General features: G+C 40.8%; 1 pseudogene; it reads right to left on the bottom strand.

Annotated features, from left to right (window-relative positions):
* Window positions 1-1,933: 1,933 nt before the first annotated feature.
* On the bottom strand, window positions 1,934-3,042 carry LOC109699661 (L-threonine 3-dehydrogenase, mitochondrial pseudogene; annotated as a pseudogene).
* Window positions 3,043-9,206: the final 6,164 nt, after the last annotated feature.

Genomic DNA, 9,206 nt, shown 5'->3' with positions numbered 1-9,206 from the left:
GAAGACAGCCCAGAGATGGGCACTGCGACAGAATGAGCACCTCTCTTGTTTCAGTCCAGATGCAAAGTGACTCAAGTAGGAGTCACTGGAAAAGCTGAAGGGTATCTCATGCTTTCATTCTTCTTTGAGATTCTCCAGAGGTAAGTTACAGATTTAGAAAGATTAAAGGAAGCCATTGGGAACAAGTTCCTCCAAAGGGCCCCAGTGTCAAGGCTATCCAAGGAACCTGGTGGAAATGCTGGGAGACCAGGGTCTAAGAGACCAAGGTCACCTGGGTCAGTTACTTCTTCCCTTCTCATAGAAGGAAAGAAGAATTTCTGGTTCCTTTAAGATAACTGAGAATTAAGAAACTTAAGAACTCTTCTTCAAACTATAAACAATAAGAAATAAAGTCATTTGAAAATCCAATTATCTTCACAAATGTTCACAGCAGCATTATCCACAGAAATCCAAATGTCCCTTCATGGAAGAACAGATAAGCAAAATGTGCTGTAAACACACAATGGAGTATTATTTAGCAATAAAAAAGGAAGTTCTGATACATGCTACATGGACAAACATTGAAAATAGGTTGTTGAACTAAAGGAACCCCTCACAAAAGACCACATTCCTCTTAAATGAGATGCCCAGACACAAAGTGGAGAGACCTATATGTGGTTTCTTTTGAAGTGTTGAAATTACATAAAATCAGACTGTAGTGATAGCTGCACAACTCTAAGCATCTATACCATAAATTTTAAGTAAATTTTATGGTATAAACTACATCCAAATAAAGCTACAAAAATAACTCAGAAAGTGAAATCTTCAAATGTATTCTTAATTATACCAAGTAGAGGGGAAAAAAAACCCTATTAATGTAACCATTAAAAAAAAACCCAAATCTTAATTATCTAAAAGTTCTCCAGCTGGACGTTCAATAAATCTTAAACCCAGTTATGACTCCAAAAGAAGTCACATTCCAACCTACAGCTCAAAATTGCAAACGCAAGGCAATTTATTGTCATTAACACATACTTCAGACGCCTTTTAATCCTAAACGGCTGCTATGCTGACCAGTGGAACTGAGAACCCCACTTGCTAGCAGCTTCCTGAGGTAGCTGGAGGTGTTGCTCTGAGTGTCTACAGAAGGTTCAGAGCAGCTCCTCTGTGCTCTGGGGGCATAGGCAAGTCAATGAGCCTGAGAAAGGCTGTAACCAGAAAGTGCTCTTTAGAAAACAGCATTTGGAGTTGGTCTGCACTTCTGGCTCAGCTGGGTTACTCCCACTGGCTGAGCAAGTCTGAGGAGTGAAGCCTGGAAACCCAGCTCCTTAGGCATCCTTCTGGGGATGCTGATGTCACCAGGACAGGAAGCATAGTCCCTAGACTTCACCTAGCTCCCTAACAGGACAGAACGGGAATGAACGAGGGCTCTCCTTCACCAACTGCATCACCTTGATACTCAATTTCTTACAGATATATCATCTTACAGAAAAATAATCAGAAGGGATAATTTTTGAAGAAGTGTGAAAATCCCTTAGACGTGACGTACATGTCATGTTCTGATGGAATAATAAAGAACACTTTTAAATTACAAGTAGATCTTTGAAAGTCTTTAAAATGTAACCTTTGGTCTTTGGTCAAGAGAATAATGGAGCATTAGGAGTGATCTTTAAATATAAATATCACAAAGGGTCATTCATTGACATCACAACTTAGGTCTTCATTCTGTGGTGTGTGGGAATGGACTAGTGTAGGCTTACAGCAAAAGTTGAGAGCTCCTCCCTCCAAGCTTACAACGTTTTGAAAATGCTTAAACTAATTCCACCCCCATCCAGAAGTTCAAATGAACTGCCAATGTGTCCACTCAGTCCTTCAACCGAAGAACATGCTTCTCTGGGGTCCTCACAGATGTCCCTTACACTGTCCCCACACAGGAAAAGCTACTTTGCCTTCTTCAGTTGGCCTGGGCAACCCTGGTGTGGGAACTGTAGAAATTCAGCATTGTTGTCACCAACTCTGGAAGATCAAAGTCATGCTTCCAGTCCCAGTCCTTCCACGCATTGCTGTCATCCAAGTTCATCGGCCAGCTGTCTGCCCTGGCCTGTCAGAGGGGATCCACGAGGTATGTGATCTGGAACTCTGGCATGTGCCTGAGGACCTCCTGGGCCAGCTCCTCTGGGGTGAAGCACATGGCATTGAAGTTGTAGATTCGCATGGAGAGAGACTGCTGGGGCCTCCATGATTTCCAGGGTGGCCCTGAGACAGTCCTCGATGTACATTATCGGGAGTCTGGTGCTGGCTTGCAGGTTGCGCTCAAATCTCCCATTCTTTACAGCATCCTGGAAAATCTGGACTGCATAGTCAGTTGTCCCTCCTTCAGGCTGGGAATTGGCTGAAATGATGCCGGGATACCTCAGGCACCGGAAATCCGAGCCATACAGGTAATGATAGTATTCTCCCAGGAGCTCCGCATGGACCTTGGACTCCCCATAGATAGTCCTGGGTCTCTGAATGCAGAGGTCTGGGGTTGGGTTCCAGGGAGAGGTAGGTCCAAAAGCTCCAATAATACTGGGCACAAACAATTGCAGATTGTGTTCCGCTGAGACATCCAGAATGTTATGCAACCCTGTGATATTCACGGCTCTGGCTAAGGACACGTTGGCCTCTCCCATGGCCCTGAGCAAAGCACTGTAGTGCAGCAGCCAGGTGACACTGTTGTTCACCACGATCTCTTGGAGATGCTTGTAGTCCAGGATATCAGTATAAATGAACGGGCTACCATGGAAGACATGAGCAGGGGGTTTCTTTATGTCTGACAAAATCACATTGTCCTTCCCAAATCGTTTACCCAAAAGGTTAGCAAGCCCCACGCCCAGCTGGCCGAGACCCCCTGTAATCAAGACCCGTGGTTTCAGAGAAAGAGGCTGAGTGGGAGTTGGCAGCTGCTGGAACTCGTGGAAGGGAGATGCTCAGAAATTGGAGGCGCAGGACAGTGGTCCTGCAGCTGCAAGCTTGGGGCACTGTTCTGCCCACCATCTGCCTCAGCATCCTGGTGACCAGCATTTGCTCTTCAAATCCCCTACTAACGCAAAGGCCAGGGATGCTGTGGACATGGAGCCACAACCGAGAGGAGCACGTGTGACAGCTGGCACGAGACCCGCACACTTTTATCCCTTTTCAAAAGCATATTTCTTAGTCAAGGAAAATGTTTCTTTCTAATCTTTTGTTTCTTTTTTTTTTGGTGCTGGGGATCGAATTGAGGGCCTTACACATGCTAGGCAAGTACTCAACCACTCAGTTACATCCCAAACCTTTTTGTTTTCTTTCTTTTTTCAGTGATTTTATGCTTTATTTTTTAATTTTACATTTACATACATGAATGTAATGTACTTTAATTACATTCACCCCTCTATTACCTTTTCTCACAACCTCCCCATTAGCTTCTGCCCCTTCCAAGTCCCTGACAGTTTCTTTTTTATAACTATTTTCTTGATTTCATTGGCTACTCTTTCATTGAAATAGTGAAAATGGACCTCGTTTGTCAGATGGTTCTTTCTTGATAATTAATTTAGTCATTAACATAGGAATAAATAAGTGACAAGTAGAGTTATAAAGTCATTTTTTTCTATGGGTAAAATTTTATCATTTAAAATTTACTGTTAGGAAATAAAGTTATCTTGCCTTTAGTTATTGCAGATGACATATTGAATACATGAATATCTGGCATGCATTGTGCAGTTTTGAACTTGAAATCGGAAATGCCAGTTACATTTTAACTCTGTTGTGCCATCATAAATGAAATAATTCCTTGGTGGAAGATGTAAATGGCAGCGGAAAGAGCTGCTGGTATTTGGATCTTCCCAAATCCTCACATGAAAATAAACATAGCAACTAGATAGTCAAACTAAGAACATCATGGAGATGTTTATAATAAAAACTTGGTGAGGTGATAGTCTCTTGAATCTCAAAAGTAGAAATAGAAGTAAACTATCAAGGGTTTCAAAACTTGCAATGTATCAGTGGTGGTTCAGAAGGAAACAGTTTGAAGAGCTGAGAACAGGAAAAATCTAAAATAACCAACAAATGCTTTTTGGGAAATACAGTAGGGGCCATTTGAGAATGACAGCTGAAACTGAAAGGGGGATTTGCCCGCTACAAAAGTGGTTGAGTGCAGGGCCTTTGGTAAAGCCTGGAAGGTCTTGTGGAGTCTTGACCCTGTGAACTCTTGAAATTGACCAGCTATGAATTCCTTCCAAGGCAGGATCCCTCACCAAGAAAAAACTGTTTGGAGTGGATTAAAAACTGGCCCATAGAGGGGCAATGTAGAGGACCAAGAGACAAGGTTTAGATAAAACTCATGAAGAGAATTAAGACAGGATACCTCAGCAAGCTGCCTTATTATTTTATAAAACACAACTCTTCCTCCCCCAAAAAACCGTACCCTTGATGTTCAAAAACATACCTGAATTACATATCCTTCTAAATTTCATTAAAAAATCAACTTTGCATAACAAACCCAGAAAATACTGAGGCCAAAACTCAAAAAAAGTTTATATAAGAATGAAGAAGGGACTGGTGGAGTGACTCAACTAGTAGAGTACCTGCTTAACAAGTGCAGGGCTCTGGGTTCAACCCCTAGTACTACCAAAAAAAACAAACAAAAAAAGAATAAAAAAGGAGAGTGACATTTTATAGATAATACAAGCCTTATAGAAAGACATGCCAATAATATAAATTGTAACATACTACTTCAAAATGAGTTAGTGAACATAAAGAAAATGATACATGCTATAAAAATAATATAAACCAGAATTAGGAACTCAAACAGCAGCAAAGTGCAAGAAATAATTAGAGTTATAGAAAAATTATCTTAGGAACAAAGACTAAAATTAATACCATAATCTAAAATTGAGGAAAAATTTCCTGAAATTATGAAATATAGGTCTACTGCTGTATCTTTTTGTGTGTGTGTGCTTTGAGGGTGACGCTGTATTTTGAAGGAGCATGTCATGTATCAGAGAATAGTGACCCAAATATTTGACCACTCTGAGATACTCAAGTGAAATAACTGAAGGAAGTAAACCTTTGTTTTCTAATTGAACATAAAATAGAGGCTTAGAAATTGCTCAACTTTTCTTTGATCAAACTTGTACATGATTATACAGAAATAAAATCAGGTATGAATGTAACAAATCTGTTTCTGAATCCCCAAAAGGAGGTGTTTCATTTACTTATTACTACAAAACAAACCACTCCAAAACTTAATGACTGAAAACATCAATCATAGTCATTTTGCTTATGAAGCTGCGATTTTGGTAGGATTTTCTATCCTACTTTGCATCAGTGGTTCAAAGGCAAATTAGTGGCATGATGGAAGACTTGTTCATTCACATATCTGGCAATTGATACCTAAACTTTTCCCCTTTTCATATCCCGTTTTTAAGAGCAACTAGAACTGGTCTATTTCTCCTGCCCATTTATGTACAGCTACCAGGAACTCCCACGATCTCACATCTCTCTCCTAGGTCTTTCTTTCTTCCTCCCTTTCTTTATTTTCCTTTCTTTATCATGGTCTTCTCAAAACAAAATTTTAAGTAGTTAATTCAATTTCTCTTAATTTTTTTGTAGCAAATATGATTTCTAGACACAGAGTGTTCCAGGCACAGTTCTTTTTTTAATTGCCTACTTAGCTGATGTATTTTCATTAATTTCCTAGTGTTAGTTATAGCAACTGAAGAACATGGCATGTTTCTATATAACAAGGTCCTTGTGATCGTGGATTTTATCATTCATAAATGAGAGCCCATTTGAAACTAGTGTGTGTGTGTGTGTGTGTGTGTGTGTGTGTCTCTGGGCTGTTGATAAATTTAATAAAGTAAGAGTTTAGTCTTACATCTGAAGACAAAGCTACAATAGCTGGATAGACTCTGCAATGTTAGAATACCATTTAACTCTTTTTTTTCTAAACGGTTAAACTTTAATCTGCCCCAGTCCCACCATAAACTTTACATGTAGGTGTTCCTCCTCCTCCTCCTCCTCCTCCTCCTTCTTCTTCTTTCTTCTTCCCTCTTCCCCTCCTCCTCCTCCTCTTCTTTCCCTCCTCCTCCTCTTCCTCCCCTCCTCCTCCTCCTCCTCCTCCTCTTCCTCTTCTTCTTTTCTATTCTTTTTTGTGGTACTGGGGCTTGAACTCAGGGCTTACACCTTGAGCCGCTATATCAGCCCTTTTTTGTGAAGGGAATTTTTTGAAGAAGGGCCTTGCAGAACTATTTGTCAAGGCTGGCTTTGAACCATGATCCTCCTGATCTCTGCCTCCTGAGAAGCTAGGATTACAGGCATGACCCACTGGTGCCTAGCTCTTCATTTCTTTTTAGCCCAGGGCCTCTCAAATGCTAGGTGGGTTTTCTACCACTTGAGCTACACCTCAGCCCTAGTCCTTGTTCTCATGTCTCAAGATTTCTTGTGTTTTATTTTATTTGGTGCTTAGCTAATGTTTAACTTTTCTCTCATCCTTCTGAATTCAGAACCAATTGAGGACCCCTGTACTGCTGAAAAATAAAAATAAAGAAAACCCCAACAGTAAGAACCAATTGAGGCATAGACATAGGAACTGATAGATACGAACCGAGATCTATTTTATAATTGGTGAAAACTGAAAGAGCACTACCATAATAGACTTCCTCACTTAACAGGCCAGGAAGTAACACATCTGAACAATGGCAGCTTAGCTCTATGGGTTTCCCATGGGCTGGGGAGCAGCCTAGAATGCTCCTTTTCTGATGGCAAGAAGATTAAAAAAGAAGCAAGCAAAACCCCTAAACATGCTATATTAAGCAAACTTACTGCTCAATCATTCCTCTTCTGATAGGAGGAGTGAGTTATGATGGAGTTACAGAGACTCACAAGGGATTTGTGAGACAAGAGGACAAAAGCCTCTCTTCTCCTGCTCCACCAATTGATAGGGATTGTGACTCCTAATTATGGACAAGAAGTTTCTCCTCTCAGCCCCTTGTAAATTAGTGAATGAAAATATATATTGGGATTATATAGGGAGGATTCCCCTATTCCATATGTCAGAAGGGTCACACCTCCAAGCTCCTCTGTTACACTCTCTTCTGAGCAGATATATAAATATATATATTTTGTAGAACCAGCACAGATTTCCACTCTCACTAAAAGATCTATCATTGAAAGATATATGGCGGCCAGTCTTTGCCTTGGGAATTCCCAGGGACATACAACTCTTCCTATATTCTAAACAGTTAGTAGACATTAATGGTGGTATTTTAGATAAGTTTAACGGTTGGGTAGAATTTGCTCCTGTTTCTGAGAGGTTCAATTGGATTTCCTGTTTTCAGTGTGTGTGTGTGTGTGTGCATGTGGGAGGAGTGGTGGTATTACTGTCACTGATTTTGATAGACAACCTTAGTTAGACCTTTTAGTCTTCTATTCCTCACTGGGTGGATTAGCAGGTCTAAGTACCCTGTCCAGAGTTGGAGAACTGGGTGTGTGGAAGAGATGCCTGCCTTGAAAAAAATGTAACAACTGCCCTCTTTTCCTTTCTTGGCTCATGTCTTGATTTCCTCTTTCTGTTCCTCAATGGGTCAGGCATAAAAGCTCTTATCTACAAGGACTCCATGTAGCTGAGATTTTTTCATTGTTTTACTGGATTTGGCCTGTCCTGTTTTGCCTGTATTTTGTATGCAGAGACTCTCCAGAATATTGAACCCTGGAGTAGCTGTCTTCTTAACTATAAGCATCATTTTACTCAACCCTTGACATATAACTAACACTCAAAGTGAAATAATCTAAAAGCCTTCTCTCAGTTTCGACTCATTGAAGCTAGTGATGGGAAGATAGTTATCAGACCTCATGGGTAAAGTCATCCCATATACAGGTAATGCAGTATTCAGATCTCACTATCCTCATATTTACTTTATATACTTGCATAAAGTTTGGACAACTCTTTGAGCTGAAAACCTGTTGTAATACAACGTAATTTTGTATTGGCAAAACCCTATAGTTGGGTAGAACTCTGAGAGAAAACATGCATCTTTGTGCTATGTGGCAGCTGTTCTCCCCATAGGATTACTGTATGTGTTGTTTACAACATTTGCATTACTGCTGGCAGGTGTTTGTGAGGACTACCAACCTGGGGTCTAAATTAGAGAACAAGTGTTTATTTTATGTGAAGTCAGAGCATGGTTGTTTAACATGTGAAATGCTCTAATCAGGGACACACCCACCAGGAACAGTTAGTATTTGGAAGAATCTAATCAGAAGTGCACTCTCCAGAGGCACCTTCATCTACACTCATATCTTGCCCTCTGATTAGTACTAGTAGGTACTCAATTATAGCATTATGTGATGTGAGAAATGATTCTCTTTGGTAAAATGGAGTGTATAAAGTGTATGGATTGGTTAGAAATGTCACATAGGCACCACTGATTTACATAAAAAGAGACTAAGTATCCAGTGAGCCAAGCAGCCTGGACTAGTGGTTCTCAGCCTGGGATGATTTGCTCCTACTCCTACCCCTTACTATCTACCCCAGAATATATGACAATGTCTGGAGACTGTAAGCAAAAGCTACTATTGACTTCTAGTGCATATATGCCAGCAGTGCTGCTGAAGATTCTACAATGTATAGAAAGCCTCCAAACCTGCAAAGAATTATCCAGCTCCAAATCTCAGTAGAGCATGGTTGAGAAATCCTAGCATAGGCCACAGAAAGTAGTGTCCCAGGCCCAAGGCTATATTTGGCTCCATGTATAGCCATTAACTGAGATTTTGTCACCTGCTTCTAACTAGAAATTTCCCTAACTCCTCTTGCCACAGTATTGCTGCAATTCCTGCAAGTGTATCTTCCATGGCTACTGTGCTAGTCCTGTTGTAGGCTCCTGATCAGATTTCCAAATTCTTTGTTTCTGGCATGGAAGCATCCAGGTAAGACATGTGGATGTAGTAAGGGAAGTAACAGAGTTTATTAAAGATAAAGAGAAGGCATTAAAAAAATGCTTTCTGGTGGCCCCATCTGGCCAAGTGGGCCAGGTGGGATGGAGTAGTAAATAGAGAGTGGCTCTCTGTTTGAAGGCATTTTAAGCTGTGATAATCTGTGGGTAGGGAAAGATTTGGACAGTTCCTGATTACCAATAGCTGTTGAGTAGAGAGGGCTTGGGTAGTCCCTGGGCTGGGTGATGGGTCACGTGGCTTACACTTATGATAATTCG

The sequence above is a fragment of the Castor canadensis genome, chromosome 4, assembly GCF_047511655.1.
Source record: "Castor canadensis chromosome 4, mCasCan1.hap1v2, whole genome shotgun sequence".
Taxonomy (NCBI): domain Eukaryota; kingdom Metazoa; phylum Chordata; class Mammalia; order Rodentia; family Castoridae; genus Castor; species Castor canadensis.
The sequence above is the reverse complement of the archived record's forward strand: the minus strand, read 5'-3'. Positions and strand labels throughout refer to the sequence as shown.